This window comes from Acipenser ruthenus, chromosome 2 (assembly GCF_902713425.1).
Source record: "Acipenser ruthenus chromosome 2, fAciRut3.2 maternal haplotype, whole genome shotgun sequence".
Lineage (NCBI taxonomy): Eukaryota > Metazoa > Chordata > Actinopteri > Acipenseriformes > Acipenseridae > Acipenser > Acipenser ruthenus.
This window is the reverse complement of record NC_081190.1, coordinates 42,916,963-42,939,173: the sequence shown is the minus strand read 5'-3', so window position 1 is coordinate 42,939,173 and position 22,211 is coordinate 42,916,963.

Sequence of the window (22,211 nt, the reverse complement as noted above, 5' to 3'; positions counted from 1 at the left end):
GGTTAGTGGATATATTAGTAGGATGTGATTATGTGTATACCTGCCGCTCAGTGGAGAGGAAAAAACCCCTTGAGGCCAATTAGGGGAAAACCTCTGGTGGCTCCGACGGACAGGTAGCCCCCACTCCGGGCATACTAGCGATTTTAAAATGGGCTACATTTTTCAGCCGAATTATGAAGTAAGAGTTGGAAATACAAGAGAGGTCACATAAACGAATACCCGCTGCGGGGAAACTAGAAGCTGAAGGAACTGTGAATTCTGAGACTCTGAGGAAACCGAAGTAGGCTGTTAGGCAGATGGTCTCCATGAGGAGATCTTCATAGGGGGAGAAGCAACCTTTCCGAAGAGTAGAGATGAGTGAATGGAGAATGTCTGTTGATATGGACAGGCGGGAAGATGCAGCAGGGGGGGAACTTTTGAAGATTTGCGGAGAGTCAGACGAACTACTGGTATGGAGAGAAAGGTGGGAAGAGAGAGAATCCCTAGCGTGGACGATGAAAGCCAGGATCTGGTTTGATTGAAGGAATAGGATGAATCCGATTCTGACACAGAACGTTGAAAACACTGACCAAGCTTAGAATATGAAGCTTTCGAAGAAGGGAGAGGGCTGCAGATATGAAATGTTGAGCAGATTGAAGGAGGTTTCTGAGAGTAGGATTCAGTCAAATAGCAGCTGGTGAAGCTGGGGAGTCGGGGGGAGTCGGGGGGGGGGGGCAACAGACGGGACCAGCTGACGGAACTTGGATACTGAAGGTAGAGGCAGAAGGGGAGCTGGAACTGACAGTTGAGGTAGCAGCTGGAACCCTTTGTGCTCCATTTTCTGGAAACGAGGGCAAAGATGAGATGTCGACCATCCTATGTGTAAGTTAATACGGGATCGATCAGCGGTTTGCTACTGTCATGTCTGCTTGAAATGGAAAAGGTGAACTCACATTCAGAGATTGGGTTTCACAACTCCAGTTATTCTCCTAGTAGCGGAAGTCCTTAACTCATAAACAAGACAGATTTCCAGTCTCATACCGCTTCCCTCACCATGTATTAATGCTGTAATATTTGAGAGGATGTGTGGACATATGAATAGATTGCTGAGAAAGTCAAGCACCTAGTATTTTGCTTAGATGGGGATTAGCATTAGGCTTGATTGCGGAATTATTATTATTATTATTATTATTATTATTATTATTATTATTATTATTATTATTATTTATTTCTTAGCAGACGCCCTTATCCAGGGCGACTTACAGTCGTAAGCAAATACATCAAGTATTACAGTACAAGTAATAATACAATTAAGAGCAAGATAAATACAATGACTTTGGTTCAAGCAAGTACAAGTGTGACAAAATACAATTCAATAATACAGCAGATAACAGTGTCAGTGATAGTTACATCAGGATATGATTAAATACAAAATACTACAGATTTAACACTTGGCAGATTACAGTACTCTGACGTACAGGATTAAATGCATTAAAATAGGGGGCAGATAAGAGCAAGTAAAGCGCATTTAAGGAAGGGTGATAAGTGTCCCAGGGGAAAAACAGAGGAGTTCTACAGGTGCTGTCTGAAGAGGTGAGTCTTAAGGAGGCGCCGGAATGTGGTCAGGGACTGGGCAGTCCTGACATCTGTAGGAAGGTCATTCCACCACTGCGGAGCGAGGGTGGAGAATGAGCGGGGTCTGGAGGCAGGAGAGCGTAGAGGAGGTAGAGCCAGTCTTCTAGTGCATGCGGAGCGGAGAGGTTGAGTGGGGATGTAGGGAGAGATGAGGGTCTGGAGGTAGCTGGGTGCAGTCTGGTCAAGGCATCTGTAGGCTAGTACAAGAGTCTTGAACTGGATGCGAGCGGTGATCGGGAGCCAGTGGAGTGAGCGGAGCAGTGGAGTTGCGTGGGAGAAGCGAGGCAGAGAGAACACCAGGCGGGCAGTGGAGTTCTGGATGAGCTGGAGCGGACGGGTTACGGCAAGAGGTGACAGTGGGGGTAGGAGGAGCAGGGAGAGAGGGAAGAGACAGAGAAAAAGAGATGAAATAGTGATCAGAGAGGTCCAGGGGGTGACAGAGAGGGTGGAGGGGCAGCAGGCCCTGGAGAAGGTGAGGTCCAGTTGACGGCCAGCTTTGTGGGTAGGAGGGGGTGGAGAGAGACAGAAGTCAAAGGAGTGAAGGAGAGGGAGGAATCCAGCAGAGTGGCTGGGGTTGGAGAGATGGATGTTGAAGTCACCTAACAGGACAGTTGGGGTAGACAGAGAGGGGAGGGAGGAGAGTAGATAGTCGAGTTCATCTAGAAAGTGAGAGAGAGGCCCAGGGGGACGGTGCAGTACAATTAGCAGGAGTTGACAGGGAGAGGTTAGTTGGACAGCATGAAATTCAAAGGTATCAACAGAGAGTGAGGAGATTGAGGAGGAGACAGAAAAGAGTAAGGAGGGAGAGAGGAGAAGACCAGTCCCACCTTCTCGTCCAGTGAGACGTGGGGTATGGGACAGGAGTAGAGAGAGGACAGGGCAGCAGGAGTTACAGTGTTCTCAGGGGACAGCCAGGTTTCAGTGAGAGCAAGGAAATTGAGAGAGAGGTGGGAGGCAAAGGCAGAGATGAAATCAGCTTTGTTAGCAGAAGAGTGACAGTTCCAGAGTGCACCAGATAGTGTGCGGGAGGGGGGGAGAGGCAGAGGGATGAGGTTAGAGGGGTTGGAGGAGCAGCAGCGGAGAGAGGGCAGAGGACGAGGGCGAGAGGACAGAACAGGGATGTGAGGGACAGTCATAGCAGGGCAGGCAAGACAAATAGGCACAGTGGGAGCAGTGGGGTGGAGGGTACAGACCTGACTAGAAGATGGCATCTTCCAGAGCGCTGTTAGGTTCGGATCTATTCAAACAGCGTCTCTGCGCAGGCCACCCCTTGCTGGACTCCCACAGCTGGACTCCCGGCTCTTTTGTTGAGGCTCTTCTGTTTGCTGGCACTTCTTGTTGGCGCGGAAATAGGCTGCTTGATTAATATTACAACTGCGTGGCAAAAGAACCAACTAAACTGTGTGGAAACCAATCAAATAGCAAATCAACTTCTAATCAATTTAACCACTCACCTGGTACTAATCACACACACACTAACTCAGCTAATTCAAACACCACCTTACAATGTTACCAAATGTGGTTAATTTAAAATTACTTGAAGCAGGAACTTACCTATCTGCCTCGGTCCCTGGTTACCTGTAGACTGACAACTATTAGATACCAACCCTTAAATAGGTTCCACCTCACTGCTGCCACAATCTGCATATTGAAGGAAAGCGGAACCGTTGGAAGCTCTGGAGTAGTGCAGTTACAGATTCAGACTGTAAACTAAAGCAACTTTTGCATGCTGTAATAGTGAGTAGATCTGAAGAGGGAGCAGAGATCTGCTGTAGTGAGGAGCAATTAACAGAAGAGGACAGGATCTGCTGAACAGTGCAGAGATCTGAGGAAGTAACAATGAAGTGCTGTCAATAATGAGCAGTGGCCTGCTGCAGAGAGCAGAGAATGTCGATGTCTTGTTGAAGGAGCTTGAAAGTTTAGCGGAGGACCAGTCTTTCTGATAAAGTTGCAGACAAGTTGAGTAATGCGCTTTGGATGACACTGTTGCTGAGGTAGAGACTGGATGGAACAGGAAAGACAAACGTTGGAGCTCTTGAAGCCGAAAAGAGAAGCTGAATAAAAGAAGGATCACCTGAGCAGGTAGGAAAATGATTGATAATATCTTGGCAGTACTGTGCAGAGAAATGACCTGCAGTGAGCGAGACATGTAATCGTTATCATTAGAACATTGTGTAATCGTTATCATTAGAATATTGTTAATCAGGAGGCTGTGTGGTCCAGTGGTTAAAGAAAAGGGCTTGTAACCAGGAAGTCCCCAGTTCAAATCCCACCTCAGTCACTTAACCTCCGTCTTTCGGGTGAGACGTAGTTGTAAGTGACTCTGCAGCTGATGCATAGTTCACACACCCTAGTCTCTGGAAGTCGCCTTGGATAAAGGCATCTGCTAAATAAACAAATAATAATAATAATTGCCTAATCTAGCTTGTATTGCAACCCATATAAATGGTCTGCACAGACCCATTAACCACGCTAAGCCTACCGCTGCAACCCACCGTATTACTAAAAATAAATATTGAATAAATATTTTTTACTCAAGCTCCTGAAAAAAAAAAAAAAAAAAACATCCGTTCTTAAAAGTGCAGGGTGATACCATTCCTGTAACTATGGGTAATGGAGGTGGTTGGAATGCACCATTGCACATATTAAGGGCTATATTTCATGAGCGCATTTATCCACTCTACTGGTTTAGATTAGCTAGGCTGGGTGTGTAACTATGGGGTGCCAAACAGGCAATATATCAACTTTGAGATATATATACATCAATGTTTGATATATATGTATTGATATTTGATATATATATACATCAATGTTTGATATATGGATTGATATTTGATATATATATACTTCAATGTTTGATATATATATGGATTGATATTTGATATATATACATCAATGTTTGATATATACACTACCGGTCAAAAGTTTTAGAACACCCCCATTTTTCCATTTTTTATTGAAATTTAAGCAGTTCAAGTCCAGTGAATAACCTGAAATGGTACAAAGGTAAGCGGTAAACTGCCAGAGGTTAAAAAAAAGTTTAGGTTACCAAAAACTGAAAAATAATGTACATTTCAGAGTTATACAAAAAGGCCTTTTTCAGGGAACAAGTAATGGGTTAACAACTTACAGCTGTTCTGCAGCAATGGAAGTAAATTAAGCCTTGAAAGTTGATGCTAACAATTCCTACAGGTGTCCCAACTTTTGTTGATTACTTACAAACCCTCTGTCTGTATAAAAGCAGTGTTGGAACAGACTGTGTTACTACACCCTCTTAAGCATTATTTGGACAGTATTGTACTGCAGGAAGTAGTATATTGCTCTCATGATGGCGAGAAAAAGGCAATTAACAAAGGAAGACAGACAGACCATTATAACCCTTAAAAGCGTAGGTCTTTCCTTTAGAGAAATTGCAAAGAAAGCCAAGGTGTCAGTGAGTACAGTTTCCTACATTATCAAAAGGCACTTGGAAACTGGAGGAAACTCTGACAGGAAGAGGTCTGGCAGACCCAAAGCCACAACAGAATCAGAAGACAAGTTTCTGAGAGTCAACAGCTTGCGTGATAGGCGGCTCACAGGACAACAGCTTCAAGCACAGCTTAACACTGGTCGAAGTAAGCAAGTCTCAGTTTCAACTGTGAAGAGAAGACTTCGAGCTGCAGGTTTGACAGGTCGAGTGGCAGTAAGAAAGCCATTGCTAAGACGGCAAAATAAGAAAAAGAGGCTTGCCTGGGCCATGAAGCACTGCCAGTGGACTACTGAAGACTGGAAGAAGGTCTTATGGACCAATGAATCAAAATTTGAAATCTTCGGTTCATCACGCAGGGTTTTTGTATGCCGTCGAGTAGGCGAAAGGATGGTTCCTCGGTGTGTGACACCAACTGTCAAACATGGAGGAGGAAGCGTGATGGTCTGGGGCTCTTTTGCTGGATCCTGAGTCGGCGACTTGCACAGAGTGAGTGGCACCCTGAACCAAAACTGCTACCACAGCATTTTGCAATACCCTCTGGTATACGCCTAGTTGGTCAGGGGTTCATCCTACAGCAAGATAATGACCCAAAACATACCTCCAGGCTATGTCAGAACTACCTTAGAAGAAAAGAACAAGACGGTAGCCTTCAAATCATGGAATGGCCAGCACAGTCTCCAGACTTAAACCCCATCGAGCTGGTTTGGGATGAACTGGACAGAAGGGTGAAAGCAAAGCAACCTACAAGTGCAACACATTTGTGGGAACTTCTGCAACAATATTTGATTTCCATTGTAGAAAGAATGCCACGAGTGTGTTCGGCTGTTATATCTGCAAAAGGTGGCTACTTTGAGTAAAAAATTTAGATTAAATTTTGTTAAACAAAACGATTCCATGATTTCTTTTTTATCTCCAATTGTTTATTTGTTCTATGCTTTAATTTCAGAGTACATTGAGAAGTTAAACTGCGTAAATTTCAATAAAAACTGGAAAAATGGAGGTGTTCTAAAACTTTTGACCGGTAGTGTATATGGATTGATATTTGATATATATACATCAATGTTTGATATACGGATTGATATTTGATATATATACTTCAATGTTTGATATATATATATGGATTGATATTTTATATATATACATCAATGTTTGATATATATGGATTGATAGTTGATATATATATATATATATATATATATATATATATATATATATATATATACATCAATGTTTGATATATGGATTGATATTTGATATATATACTTCAATGTTTGATATATATATGGATTGATATTTGATATATATACATCAATGTTTGATCTATATGGATTGATATTTGATATATATACATCAATGTTTGATATATATGGATTGATAGTTGATATATATACATCAGTGTTGGATATATGGATTGATATTTGATATATACATCAATGTTTGATATATATGGATTAATATTTGATATATGTATACATCAATGTTTGATAATATATGGATTGATATTTGATATATATAATATACATCAATGTTTGATATATGGATTAATATTTGATATATATACATCAATGTTTGATATATATGGATTGATAATTGATATATATATACATCAATGTTTGATATATGGATTGATATTTGATATATATACTTCAATGTTTGATATACAGTACTGTGCAAAAGTTTTAGGCAGGTGTGAAAAAATGCTGTAAAGTAAGAATGCTTTCAAAAATAGACATGTTAATAGATTATATTTATCAATTAACTAAATGCAAAGTGAGTGAACAGAAGAAAAATCTAAATCAAATCCATATTTGGTGTGACCACCCTTTGCCTTCAAAACAGCATCAACTCTTCTAGGTACACTTGCACAAAGTCAGGGATTTTGTAGGCATATAGTCAGGTGTATGATTAAACAATTATACCAAACAGGTGCTAATGATCATCAGTTCAATATGTAGGTTGAAACACAATCATTAACTGAAACAGAAACAGCTGTGTAGGAGGAATAAAACTGGGTGAGGAACAGCCAAACTCAGCTAACAAGGTGAGGTTGCTGAAGACAGTTTACTGTCAAAAGTAATACACCATGGCAAGACTGAGCACAGCAACAAGACACAAGGTAGTTATACTGCATCAGCAAGGTCTCTCCCAGGCAGAAATTTCAAGGCAGACAGGGGTTTCCAGATGTGCTGTCCAAGCTCTTTTGAAGAAGCACAAAGAAACGGCCAACGTTGAGGGTCGTAGACGCAGTGGTCGGCCAAGGAAACTTACTGCAGCAGATGAAAGACACATCATGCTTACTTCCCTTCGCAATCGGAAGATGTCCAGCAGTGCCATCAGCTCAGAATTGGCAGAAAACAGTGGGACCCTGGTACACCCATCTACTGTCCGGAGAAGTCTGGTCAGAAGTGGCCTTCATGGAAGACTTGCGGCCAAAAAGCCATACCTCCGACGTGGAAACAAGGCCAAGCGACTCCACTATGCATGAAAACACAGGAACTGGGGTGCAGAAAAATGGCAGCAGGTGCTCTGGACTGAAGAGTCAAAATTTGAAATATTTGGCTGTAGCAGAAGGCAGTTTGTTCGCCGAAGGGATGGACAGCGGTACACAAATGAGTGTCTGCAGGCAACAGTGAAGCATGGTGCAGGTCCCTTGCAAGTCTGGGGCTGCATTTCTGCAAATGGAGTTGGGGATTTGGTCAGAATTAATGGTCTCCTCAATGCTGAGAAATACAGGCAGATACTTATCCATCATGCAATACCATCAGGGAGGCATCTGATTGGCCCCAAATTTATTCTGCAGCATGACAACGACCCCAAACATACAGCGAAAGTCATTAAGAACTATCTTCAGCGTAAAGAAGAACAAGGAGTCCTGGAAGTGATGGTATGGCCCCCACAGAGCCCTGATCTCAACATCATCGAGTCTGTCTGGGATACATGAAGAGAGAGAAGCAACTGAGGCTGCCTAAATCCACAGAAGAACTGTGGTTAGTTCTCCAAGATGTATGGGCCAACCTACCTGCCGAGTTCCTTCAAAAACTGTGTGCAAGTGTACCGAGAAGAATTGATGCTGTTTTGAAGGCAAAGGGTGGTCACACCAAATATTGATTTGATGTAGATTTTTCTTCTGTTCACTCACTTTGCATTTTGTTAATTGATAAATATAAACTATTAACATGTCTATTTTTGAAAGCATTCTTACTTTACAGCATTTTTCACACCTGCCTAAAACTTTTGCACAGTACTGTATATGGATTGATATTTGATATATATACATCAATGTTTGATATATGAATTGATATTTGATATATATACTTCAATGTTTGATATATATGGATTGATATTTGATATATATATACATCAATGTTTGATATATATGGATTGATATTTGATATATATACATCAATGTTCGCTATATATGGATTGATAGTTGATATACAGTGCCTTGCAAAAGTATTCAGACCCCTGACCAATTCTCTCATATTACTGAATTACAAATGGTACATTGAAATTTCGTTCTGTTTGATATTTTATTTTAAAACACTGAAACTCAAAATCAATTATTGTAAGGTGACATTGGTTTTATGTTGGGAAATATTTTTAAGAAAAATAAAAAACTGAAATATCTTGCTTCATAAGTATTCAACCCCTGTGCTGTGGAAGCTCCCAGTTTACACCGATGAAAGAAATTGCCCGAACGAGGACACAATTACCTTACCATTGGCCTCCACCTGTGAACCATTAAAGTTGCTGTCACATTTTCTGGATAAAAAACCCACTGTTGAAGGATCATTGGTCAGGCTGTGAATCTGAAGGAAAATGAAGACCAAAGAGCATTCTACAGAAGTTAGAAATAAAGTAATACAAATGCATAGATTAGGGAAAGGGTACAAAATAATATCCAAGTGTTTGGATATCCCAGTGAGCACAGTTGGATCAATAATCAGGAAGTGGAAGCTGCATCACACCACCCAGGCACTGCCCAGAAAAGACCGTCCCTCAAAACTCGGTGCTCAAACAAGAAGGAGACTTGTGAGAGAAGCCACAGAGAGGCCAACAATCACTTTGAAGGAGCTACAGAGTTCCGTGGCTGGGAGTGGAGTAATGGTGCACCAGTCAACCATATCAAGAGCTTTGCATAACACTGGCCTGTATGGGAGGGTGGCAAGAAAGAAGCCGTTACTCAAAAAGTACCATCTGAAAGCAAGTCTGGAGTTTGCCAGAAAGCATGAGAGTGACCCAGCTGCAACGTGGGAAAAGGTTTTGTGGTCAGATGAGACCAAGATGGAGCTTTTTGGCCAAAACTCAAAGCGCTATGTGTGGTGCAAACCTAACACTGCCCATGCCTCAAGACACACCATCCCTACAGTGAAGTATGGTGGTGGCAGCATCATGCTGTGGGGATGCTTCTCATCAGAAGGGACTGGGCATCTTGTTAAAATTGAAGGAAGAATGGATGGAGCAAAATACAGGGAAATACTGCAAAAGAACCTGCTTCAGTCGGCTAAAAAACTGAAGCTTGGGAGGAAATTCACCTTTCAGCAGGACAATGATCCCAAGCACAAGGCCAAAGCAACATTGGAGTGGCTCAAGAACAAAAAGGTGAATGTCCTACAGTGGCCCAGTCAAAGTCCTGATCTCAATCCCATTGAGAATCTGTGGCACTATTTGAAAATTGCGGTCCACAAGCGTCGTCCAACCAACCTGAACAACCTGAAGCAAATCTGCCAAGAAGAATGGGCCAAAATCACTCCGACACTGTGTGCAAAGCTGGTACATACTTACCCCAAAAGACTTAAAGCTGTTATTGCAGCGAAAGGTGGCTCTACCAAATATTAATGTGTGGGGGTTGAATACTTATGCAAGCAAGAAGGTAATTATAAGTGATTTAGTTTTGCCGCTGCAATATGGGGAAAACAGCTAAACTCTTTGAGCTGTACAGACTCTCGGTAGTTTCAAATAAGTTTTTCTCACTTGTGTGATGAACTACCGTTCCTCTCAATGAAGGCGGGGCACAATACCATTGTTGGTAGATTGCTCCGAACTATAACGGAAACACCTGCCAACTAAGCTCACCCTAATAAATCTGGGCGCCTGTGCCGGTGTTTCATATTTGAACTTGGTGTCTGTCTTGTGTCTTCCCACACCCTACCACACGTGGTGTTAGTAGTGGGATAACTGGCATTGCCAGGACACAGCAGTGCCCTGAAATTTTTTTTTTTTCAAAATTTGAAAAAAATAAAAAATCATCAGAATGGATGCAATACAGTTTGCAGAAATGATGACCCTTCTGCACCAGACACTGACAGCGGCGGTGCAGGGAGGGACTGGGGCTGCTTCCAGATGGCAGCAGCCTACTAAAATGACGGCGGAGGTTCGCCCGGAGGCATACCTTCACCTGTTTGAAGCTTTGGCGGAGGCCAATCAGTGGCCCCAGGACCGGTGGGGGAGCTACCTTCTGCTGCAGTCAACCGGAGAGGAGCAAGCTGCTGCCCAACCTCTGTCCGCGGAGGAGATGAGGAACTATGCCACCCTTAAAACGGCTATCCTCAATAGAGTCGGAGCCACCCCTGAAGGGTACCGACGGAGACTCCGGGAGGAGAAGTTAGGAGAGAACTGGCCCATCGTCTCCACTATTATGCTGTGGGATGGCTGGATCCCGGAACCAACTCCAAGGATCGGGTAGTGGAATTGGTGGTGCTGGAGCAGTTCCTGGAGGCTTTGGGACCCGTCCTGGGACTGTGGATACGAAGACAGGGCCTCGGAATGAGGCAGTCACCATGGCAGAGAGATACTAGGCAGCTGAGCCCGCTCCTAGCACTGTACCCTACAAGTCTGCTGCCTCAGCACCAGCGCCCCACATTGCCCCTCGGGGGGGGGGGGTCAGCCATTTAGACGGGCTGTGGCTGCAGGAGCTCCCGGTCCGGGAACTGGGATGGTGTGGGCTGCCCCACGGCCGATTGCAGTGTCGGGCCGGGGTCTCGGGTAGCCACAGCATCGTCGGAGCCCTTTGATTGCGCCAGTCTTTCAAACTCTGGCAGAGGCTTCAGGGAGAGAAAGCAGCCAACCGAGGTGTTGGACGTGCCACGACCTGGGTCAACTGGCTTGTGACTGCCCCGCCATGGAGTGTGACCTTGCTGGGTCAGGTAAGCATGTTCAATTATCTCAGTCACTCCAGCAAACGAGTTTTGTTATTCCTGTGACAGTGGAAGGGACACAGACTCTCTTGGATTCAGGGTGTGGTCAGTCCCTGATACAAGAAGGGTTGATCTCATCGGGGCATAAGCGATTGTTGGGACGGGTTAACATTAAATGTATACAAGGGGATATTCGCACCTACCCTAAGGTCTGGATAACTCTACAAATTGGCACTAAAACAACACACATACAGGTAGGCTTGGTTCCTCAGTTGCCACAATCTGTCATTTAGGGGCGGAACTGCCAGCAGTTCAATGATTGGGTAGCGGCTGCGGTTGCCCCGCCTTCCCCATTGGTAGAGAAGGAGGAAGTAATTGGAGATATCTTTCCCTTCTGCGACCCGGCTTGGTTTTGTCATCGATTTAAACCCCGTAAAAAAAAATGGAACCCCGGGCCGCTAAGAATGAGGGCTGACAATGGAGGGAGTCCGGTCAGGTTCGGGTGGGGGTGGTTGGCGAAGATTCTGAGGGGCAGATGCAGGAGCCAGCACAGGATCGACCCGACCCTGAGTTGGAAGCCACGGGAGCTGATTTTTTAGCTCGCTCCCGTGACTTTCAACTCGAGCAAGGACGTGACGACGCACTAGGTCGGGTGTTTGATCAAGCGGTGGAGGTTAATGGTCGAGTGGTTGAGCCTGGTCGTGTCGCTGCGTACCCACACTTTGAAATTGACCATGACCTACTATATCGGGTTGATAAATTGCACCAGACCGGGGAGGTGCGTCGCCAGTTGCTTGTCCCTAAGCCTTTTAGGGAAGATTTATTGCATTTGGCTCACGCTGGTCACTTGGGTAGGGACAAAACTAAAGCGAGGCACACCCTACCACATATGGTAATATATTTGTTTCCTGCAGTAACATTCCTGAGAACTACAAAGTGGTTTTTCTCCAAGGTAGTGGATCAGGTCAGTTCAGAGCAGTGCCACTGAACCTGCTAGGATTAAAGGAAGAAAGGTGTGCTGACTACATAGTCACTGGGGCATGGTCAGCCAAGGCTGCTAAAGAGGCTGAGAAGTACGGCAAAGAGAATATTGTCCAGCCTAAACTGAACAACTATACAAGTACCATATAAGTGCACCTTTTTGAAATTAGAATAATGAGCTTGTATACATATTACCGTTCGTGTGTAATATCGGTCATTCTATAAAATAACTGGTAAATGTGTAGATTTACCAGCTCAGCGGTCAATGTATAAAATTGCTAAGGAGATGGTAGTTCTAATGCTACAGCATTTGAGATGCATTCGGAAATAAGGCAACGTCAGGGAGCTCAATGGCAAAGAAGTACTTGGGTAAATTAACTAATTTATTATTTATTTCTTAACCCTTTGCGGCCCTATGTCAGACCAGGTCCGACATTAAAATTTGTCCTTTTCAGTCCGATCTCGGACCTTGTCCGACATCACACAAAAAGGAGTCAGTCACAGGTCCCTAGTCGGTTTTTCTCTGGAAAAAGCAGAGAAAAGCTTTCAATGGCTGAGACAGACCGAGAGAAGCCGGAAAAAAGGAGGTGGATCTGAGCAATACGCATAGTCCCTTCACCACAGACATAACACGGACATAAACAAACAAGACAGCTGCTTCTGCATCCACCGCTCAAAGAAAATCGCAGACATTTGCCAAGCTTTTTTGAGATGTTATAGTAAAAAATAATGACTTTGATAGCATTATTGAGGAGTTTGGTGATAAATCGAATGATCAGGAGATGATTTATCACTATGCACGACTATAAAGAGATATGTGATAAATACAGCGAACAAGGGGTGGGGCGGGGCTAGAGATGCAGTACTGAGTGTCCTGTTGATATGCAGTGCCCTTTAACCCTGTTTTACTGTGAATAAAATTACTTTTAAACCGTGCGTGTAAAATAAACAGCTTGTGTGAAAATAAATTAGACCTGACGTGCCTGATAGGCACTGAATCAATGGACCGCAAAGGGTTAAACTCCAGCCTTAGAATTTTGTTTTTGGTATTTGATTAATCTTTATAGACTTCACTGCATCCCTCTTGTAGTAGTAGTATTAATGGATGTATTTAGCAGAGACCCTGTATTAATTTTTTGTCCTATATACAGACATGATTAAAGACAGATCTGTGGTTTTATCTTGTTTTGTCTTGTTTTATGTAAAATAAAAAAGCACTTTCCTGATTTCCTTTTTATAGATAAACATGGAAGAACATTAAAGACAGGAATGACAGTGTTACACAAGATTTGCTTCCTGCTGTTTTTAAACCTGTTTTCATTGTGCAAGTAGTGGAATAAACCAACAGTCAGCAGTTCTGTTTATAGTGGTGATTACAGTATATCCCCTGCAGGCAAGGGATCCATATCCCTGGCAACAGGTATATGGTTGAGGTGCCCATACATGCATACACATGCCATACCTCTATTGAGAATCTTTCATACAATTGTGAAGAAACGTGGTATGGACATTCAACTTTCGCAAATTTGATTAAATAGATATGTTTAGATTTTATTCGACATGCTGTAGATGTAGGGCTTAATTAAGTACTTTTTGATGGTACTGATGATAGATTAAGAGCATCTAAAGTCTATATCTCAGGAAGCACGAGCCCACGTTTAATAAAACTTTGGGGAAATTGTTCCACTAACTGAGTGTAAGTCACAGCTTAGGTTCCTCCATTTTAAATGTTACATTTTTTCTCATAGAAATTCCAGACCCCAACAGCTGGAAGTTGAGCCCTGGTGCATCCTATGTGTATTATTGCTCTAATGAGACTGTGAATGGTGTGGAGTTCGACTTCATCCCTGACATAAAAGTAGCTGTCCTGGCCTGTGAAATGTCATCCAATTTCTTATCTAAGCCGGTGGATGTCTCAAAGGTAAAGCTTGTTCTAAATTCAAGAACCTGTCCTTATTTACGGGTTTCTATATTCCTAGAGGGATGGAAGACAGACACTGTGTCTACTGAACGTTATATATATATATATATATATATATATATATATATATATATATATATATAGAATAAAACAAGCATAATGGAGGTAAAGGCTTAGTTGACAATATTGGTAATATAGAATAATTATAATAATCTTTATTTTATGAAGTGCCTTTCATGATAAGTCATCACAAAGCACTGTAAATAAGAACACAAAGAGAAATAGACAATGAGAAAAATATCAAACATTAAATTGAAAAAAAAAGCCAGTTTAAACAAAGTTTTAATATGAGATTTAAAAACACCCAAGGAAGGGCATTCCACAACCTAGGGGCATAGGAACAAAAGGCCCTATCACCCACAGTTCGTAGTATGGTCGTGGGGACACATAAGAGTCCAACATCAGTGGACCGCAAATTGCGTCTAGGGGTATAAATAGACACAAGTTCAATTCTGTAAAGTAGACACACCCTTCAAGGCCTTAAGTCAATAGCAAGATTTTCAAATCAATGCAAAACTTAACAGGAAGCCAATGTAAGGATTCCAGAACAAGGGTAATATGATCACTGGTTCGAGACCTAGTCAAAACCCTGGCTGCTTTTGGTTAAGGGTGTTCTTGGAAACTGTAGCATGCAGTGCATTACAGTAGTCAAGTCTGGATGAGACAAAGTCATGGACCAGTTTCTCCTCAGCAGGCATAGAGAGAACAGGGCGTAGCCAGACAAACTGTTGGATTTACTTGGTGCGGAGAACCTAGTAACATGACCTCTTATTATTTCATCCAAAGATTAATATCAGATATACAATTAGTAAGCACAGAAACAGCCACTTCAATGTCAGGTTTAGTTTGCATGTAAATCTGAATGTCATCAATGTAGAGATGGAAATTCACACCATGATGTCTGAGAATTTGACCAAGTGGGAACATATTACAGGCTAACTTCATTATAACGACCCCCCCTGGGACCTGGAGAAATGTTCGTTATATCAGGGTGTTCACTATAATAGGGTTTGGACTTTTTCTGTATCAGAATAATGACAAAATGGCAAATTTGAATTGAACATCAATATATATATATATATATATATATATATATATATATATATATATATATATATATATATATATATATATATATTACTTCTATGAAGATTCCTTCACATTGATCAACATTTAAACGGTATTGTGACAAGGTACTCGTGTCACATGTGTGGGTAACTGCCTTGCAAGACAGAGGAGTTGGAGTTTAAACGCCAGCACAGGCGCGCAGGATTTATTAAACACAAAACAGAACGTAAACAAACGGGTCATGTGATACTTCCAACAATGGTAACGCACAGAGGACACATACAAAACAGGCAGCAGCAAGTCACAAAACAAACCCGTTTCCACATATAAAATTACACCAACACTAATTCCCTCCCTGTGGTATGTTTCAAAGAAAACAGTGAAGAAATGAAAAAGGAAAGAATTTACATTTACATGCTGAATACAGTAATTACATGTCCTTTCTCTTGAAAAAACTATCCAGAGTAGATTGCTCCTCACGCCCGTTGCCTGGTTGCAGTTTGTGTGAAGATGACTGACAAGCAACGATTGCATTCGTCATGCATGATTCGTACTACAATAGGTCACCTTTGAATTTGCGTTATCTTTCAATTAGTTAACCATGGTCTTTGTTTTCACTGAGAGAATAACACACTTGACACTGGAGAAAGTTCAGTGTCGGTCAGTACTGAGATCATTGTATCCAGGTTGATCCTGTACATGATCGTTCTAATAGGTCTAATTTGCATTGAAAAAATCGGTTCTTGCTGTTGGGATCGTTAAAAACGGGTGTTTGTTATAAGAAGGGTTCGTTGTAGTGTAGTTAGCCTGTATATACTAAATAAGAGGCCCCAATATGGAGCTCTGGGGAACCCCCAAGGAAACCGTCCCAGTTATGGACCTAAACCCACCCAGAGAGACAAAATGCTTTCTCTCAGAGAAATAAGAGCTAACTCAACAAAGGACAGTGCCAGAAATGCCAAATTGGCTCTCTAACTGAGCAGTGGAATGTTATGGTTTACAGTATCAAAAGCAGCACCAAGGTCCAGTAAAACTATAATATAGATAGAGCAGTGAGAAGCTATTAAAAGATCATAGAGTTCATAGAGCTTATTTATTAAAAGATGATTTTTTATATTGTTGTGCCACAACACATTCCGGAATTTTAGACAAAGGCAAATTTAATATAGGCCTGTAATTGCCCAAATTATCCGTGACTTGGTTTGTTTTTTTTGGCACTGGTATGACTGCAGCGATTTTAAATGCTGAAGGCACAACTCCAGAGCTCCAGGACTCGTTGATGATATTGGTCACCAACGGGTGGAGAGCTGAAAAGCAGGAACAAACTAGAAAAGTAGGAATGGGTTTAACAAGCAAGTGGTGAGTTAAATTTTTTTAACCAATTCAGTCAGGCTTAGGGAGGTAACCTGGGCAAAGTGAATAAAGGGAATACCAATAAACTCGGGCACAGGGTAAAGCGAAGTAATCGGTTACAAATTCTAAAAAATTATGACAGATTTTGAGAAGCTGCTTATTTTGATGAGCGGTTTGGCTCTAACAACCCACTTATAGTGGAAAACAGAAGCTTGTCTTTGTAAGTGTGTGCATGCCTCAAACCAGTGCTGGCCAAACTTTTTCCTACTGCGGGCCACATTGGCTTACTCAATAAGGGTAGAGGGCTGCACAACACACAATAAAACAAATTTCACAATTTACATAACCATGCAGTTTCATCTCAATTTCAGTAAAGCAAGAAATAGTATGTCCCCTCTTCATGTAAATTAAACTATACCAATTAGGATTTTGCAATACATATTAGTTACTGTTTCTAACAATCTTAGAAACCTAAGCATATCAAAGTGTTGTCTAATAAAGAAAATATATATATATATTTTTAATTTAAAATGAACAAGAAATGCAAGAATACTCGCCTAACTTTTCAGTGAGACTTGTTAACATCAGCCTTCAGATTAGACACCGATACAGTCAAAACGTCTCTCAGGTGAGTATCAAAGAAGCAGTTTCTGTGCGGGATTGTTAAGTTTCATCAGAGAAAATGTTTGTTCACAAATATATGTGCTTCCAAATGGAGTGAACATTCTCTGTGCATGCTGTTTCAGGTTAGGAAAGCGGGCATCTAATGCCTCTTTTCCACCTTACAACCGAACCCTCATGGTGTGGTTAAGGAGAGCCTGGGTTGTTTTTCCACTGCAGGGCCGAGCCGTGCTACTGACGTCACACGCAACGAAAGACAGTTGTTATTAATTAACACTACAACTACCGGAGCAGTCTTTTTGACCGATCACGGTTTTTAAAATGCATTTTTCTCCACTGATTTGGTGCCTGTGCTTTTTTTACTTTTCCTAAATATATGTATTAAACATCTCAAAGCATCAATAGACCCAGGGTTGCAGAAAGTTACGGAGATATAATACATTAGACCGAGAACTAACTGAGCTGTCATTTTGACTCCTAGTAAAAATGGTGGGTTTGACTTGGTGTGTGTGATCGAGCTGCTGAACTTGAAAGCATCGTGTTTTATTTTGAATAGCTACAACAGGATACTTTCTCAGAGAAGTGATTTATTTATCAACAACTGTAAAAATACTTATTGTCTAGTGAAAACGAATAGACAAACCCAACGTAGGACTGCACAGCAAGTCTTGCAGTACTTTCAGGAGTTATCGGAAGACGAATCTGAACATGAAAATGCGCCAGACCAACAGACAGTGATGAAACTTACTGTGATCACAATAAGATTACTGATAGTTACCGTGAAAGTGATGACGAAGCTGCAGACATTTTGGGACGGTGAGTTGAGTGGGGGACGGAGGGGGGTGATGCTGGGACGCCAGAATCACTGTCGAGCCCTCTTGAGGTGTCGTGGACTAGTCGACGAAACACCAAGGACGGAAGGTGCCCACTTGAAGACCCCAGAGATGTAGCCTACTTAGCTCAATCCAGACGCAGATGGATCACATTAGTTTACTGTAAAGCTACGTCTTAGTTGGTGCATATCTTGGCGAGAGCCGAGTTCAAATCAGCATGAAGTTTTAACATCTACTCTCGTGTAATGGAAATCATTAACTGTTGCCCTTAACACATTTCTTTTTTATTTTAAAACTAGTATCTACATCATGGGGCTGGTCCTTGAATGGATCAAGAACAATGGGAGCACTGAAGCCATGGAGAAACTTAACATCACTAAATCAAAGCTGATTTATGACACGATTAATGAAGCTAATGGATTCTATGTGTAAGTAATTTAATTCATTATTCTCATTGCTTGTTGCTGAATTAAACGACTACAATCCACACACAGTCGCAGGTTCCATTTTTTGACTTGTCTGTTACCATTCCGTCTGTATGTGTGTCACATTTTACAGTTTGAAACATGTCTAAAGAACTGCTCATCCAATTGTACTGAAACTTGTAAACCAGGAGCCCCTCTTTCAACCTCACAATGGCGCTGGTCTTGCTAATGCAGCTTTTGCCCCATTTCACAGCTGTTGTCACGGTTTGGTATTAAAACAAATAGTCAGTGGGTATAGAGTCTGTCAGAAAACATGTTGAAACTGCACAGGGGCAGATGGGCAGGATGCAGATTTGCCCCCTTACTCTTATCATGCTCTACGCATGAGGCAGGTAGCCCATGAGCAGGTAAAACAGTCCGGGGGCTGTGGTCAAGACTGCTGCACTGTAAGATGGATGCCATTTATTTTGGCTGTGAGGTTATGCTGAAGCTCAATATACAGATTAATGCATTTAGCTGAAACATGTCTACTTGACTTTATATTTTTGTTTTAAGTTTTACCTTGCTGAATTTTCTTGGAGAAAAGGATTCTGAAGGCGGAGTGTCGGGAAGTGATGTGTTGCAGTGGCTTCAGTCCCTAATGTTTCAGTGTACAGATTCATTCTAGTATGCTTCCCCATCTTCCTTCCCTACACTCGGCATATTCAGAAGCTTTTGTTTTTTTAAATAAATAGTTGTTAAGCAAGGTCAAACTAGTACATGACACAGATAACAGGATATTAAACAAGTTATTATCATTTTTTTAATGTAGGTAATTTATCCCTTTTATAGTTTGTGCATCCTTTACTACCACTCAATGAAATTGCTGATCATTTTTTAGATGTTCTTGGAGGTACAGGTATTAACTGAAATACCTGTAGCAGAAACACTTGAAAAAGGAAAAGTCAGATAAGCTTTACATTGTTGCAATTTTTAAAATGTACATGCCCTTTTATTAGTCTGCAGGAGATTACAAATAACATTTTAACATTATAGTAATATGAAAGAAATCACCATTGGGACCATGATTCATCACGTGTGCCCTTGTGATCCAACTGGGAAAGAAAGCTGTATAAGTATATTTAATCTAGTGTGCATAATGCTGTTGAGCTGCTAAACAGAAATGTAATAAACTGAAAATGCAATTGAAAGTCTTGACAAGATGATGTCGCATCTACAACCGACAAGATGCCTCTCAACTCCCATGGTGGACTGCACAGGTATGACTAGCAATATTTTAACAATGCAATGCCTCTCTGTCATGACAGAATAACAGGAACAATCTCTTAATATTAAGAAAAGGCACTTTTCAGATTAACCTTTTGACATTCCTTATTTAGTAGTTTGAGATTATTAATACAGTGTTGTCCTATTATAGAGCATAATGAAAGTAGAAACTATTAAGGCTTGAGAAATTAGTAACTAAAATCTTGATAAATTTAATATATGCTTTAAAAACTTCAGATATTATTATGTTTTAGTGTAAAAGCAGATCTGTTTCATGTAGCTGTTGTCATCCAACTATCCACATACACTGGTGTGATATGACGAAAGCTCAAATAACCTAGCGTGCATCTGTGAATGTGATAACTGTGGATAATGTTTCCAGCCTTCGGTACTAAATCTTGTTTGTGCTTCCAAGTAATGATATGACAGCAGCTGCATGGAAAAAAAAGAAAGAACCAACCTATAATGCACTTCTGCTAGTTTTCTTTAGTGGCCTCCTTTTGACCTTTCCGTTTTATTCCTATCACATACATTTTATTTAAGGAGTTGAAAAGTAATTTCAGTTTCCTTACATTTGCCCCCAGTAGGTTAGCACCCACCCCTTTGGGCACATTAAAATACAGATTATGTGAAATCTCTTTTCTACATTTTTGTGATACATTTTTTTATTGTTCATCCAAGGGATTGGCAGTACAAGATTCAAAAGTACCGTATGTTCATACACAGAGTATCCACTGTTAATTTATCCCCACATCACCCTCCTAGCGTGTAGGGAGCAAGTAAAACTCAAGGTCTTTTTTTTTTTTTAAACTGCTTGCAAAGATGGTAATTTCCGGTTATACCAGGCTGTGTGGTGATTTTATTGCTATGTTGATTCATACTCAGGCATCCCCATGATTAGTTCCCAATAATTAACTTTTTAACTTCTCATATAGTTAAACGGCCCTCTGTCTGAGCACAGGTCTGAAAGGGACACTTAGATCCACCAGCTCAGTACACTGTACAGTGCGCCTTTCATAGAAAACAATTAACTGTAATTCACCAGCCCCAGAATTTTAAAAAGCATGTTAAAGCATGTGTTTAGTATAGTCTGATTGGAAAAGGAACAGTCCTATTCACTTCCATCTGCACCAGAAAGGACTGCAGGCTAATCAGGATGATCTCTACAACTCACACTGAAGGAGGAAGTTACATAATGAGCCTCCAATACAAAGGACTTGAAGTGGGTTTTAAACCTTGGACAGCTGGGGAAAAAAGCAAGGAAGAATGGAGAGGTTATTTTGAATTATAATATTATGAGAAGGGAAATACTGGATGGTATATTTATAAATGGCAATAATACAAAAAACTTGATACATACATATCTTTGACCAGATTGGATTTTAGACAGCAGATGGAACCAGCAACAGCCCTAGTTTTATACTAGTATGAGAAGAGATTGAGTTTTAAAGACTGGTTTCTTGGTGCAGATAGGAACATGGCATAATGTGCACTGTGCAGACCATAACAAAGTAAGACAGGACTGCTGTGCATTGTGGTCTCTTTAGAGACTTTGAAATATATCTGGCAGAGCACTTCATGGAATCCTAGCCTCCTGCTAATCTGTTGTGGCTGTGAAGACTGCTAGCCTGAACTGGCACAGTAAGTGATAACATCTTCACAGCTGACTCCTGTGAAAACATTTCAAATGAGGCAGGCAATAATAAATGGGGTCCTTCATATATAGGGAAGCTGGGTTTTATTTCTCATCTCCTTAAATTATCTAAGTGATGGTTAAAGGTGGCTTAATAGAGATGTGGAATATTTGGAGATTATACAAGTAATAGTGCATTTAAACTAGCCATTAACATACCATTAGTATCAAAGATAAACAGCAAATCCTTAAAGGAGAGACAATTGTAGCCACCATCATTTTTTGCAAGTCCATTGTGCATTGCATGTTGTTATTTGCAATAATTAAGTAATACCAAGAAAGTACCATTTTGGTGATTTTGTATTCTTAGAGGAATAGGAAAAACAAACACTGCAGCAAATACTGATTCAAAATACAATTTGATGTGGCACAAAATGTTCATGTTTGTTGCAATTGTGATGTTCAGATTTACATCAGATTTTTTGTGGATTTACATGATTGAATTGAAAAGCCATTTCCTAAGTTTACCCAATGCTTTTAAATGCAGTTATTTGGTTAACCATACTTTTTGGAACTTTTTACCATTCTTCTACTGTGGTATGTGGTTCCACTTTGCTTTTTCCATGATTGACTATAGCCCCTTTCACACTGGGATGAGCTACACAGGTCAGGACCCGGTGTCATGTGGGTCGGTGATAAAGCAAGGTTGACCTGGGTGACAGACGCAAGTAAACAATGTGCGTATCAATGCCCTGGAAGCAGCTTGTTACTGACGCTTCATCCATGCTTCTCTGGATTGAACTGTCGGCCCAAATGTTGATTAGAGCAAA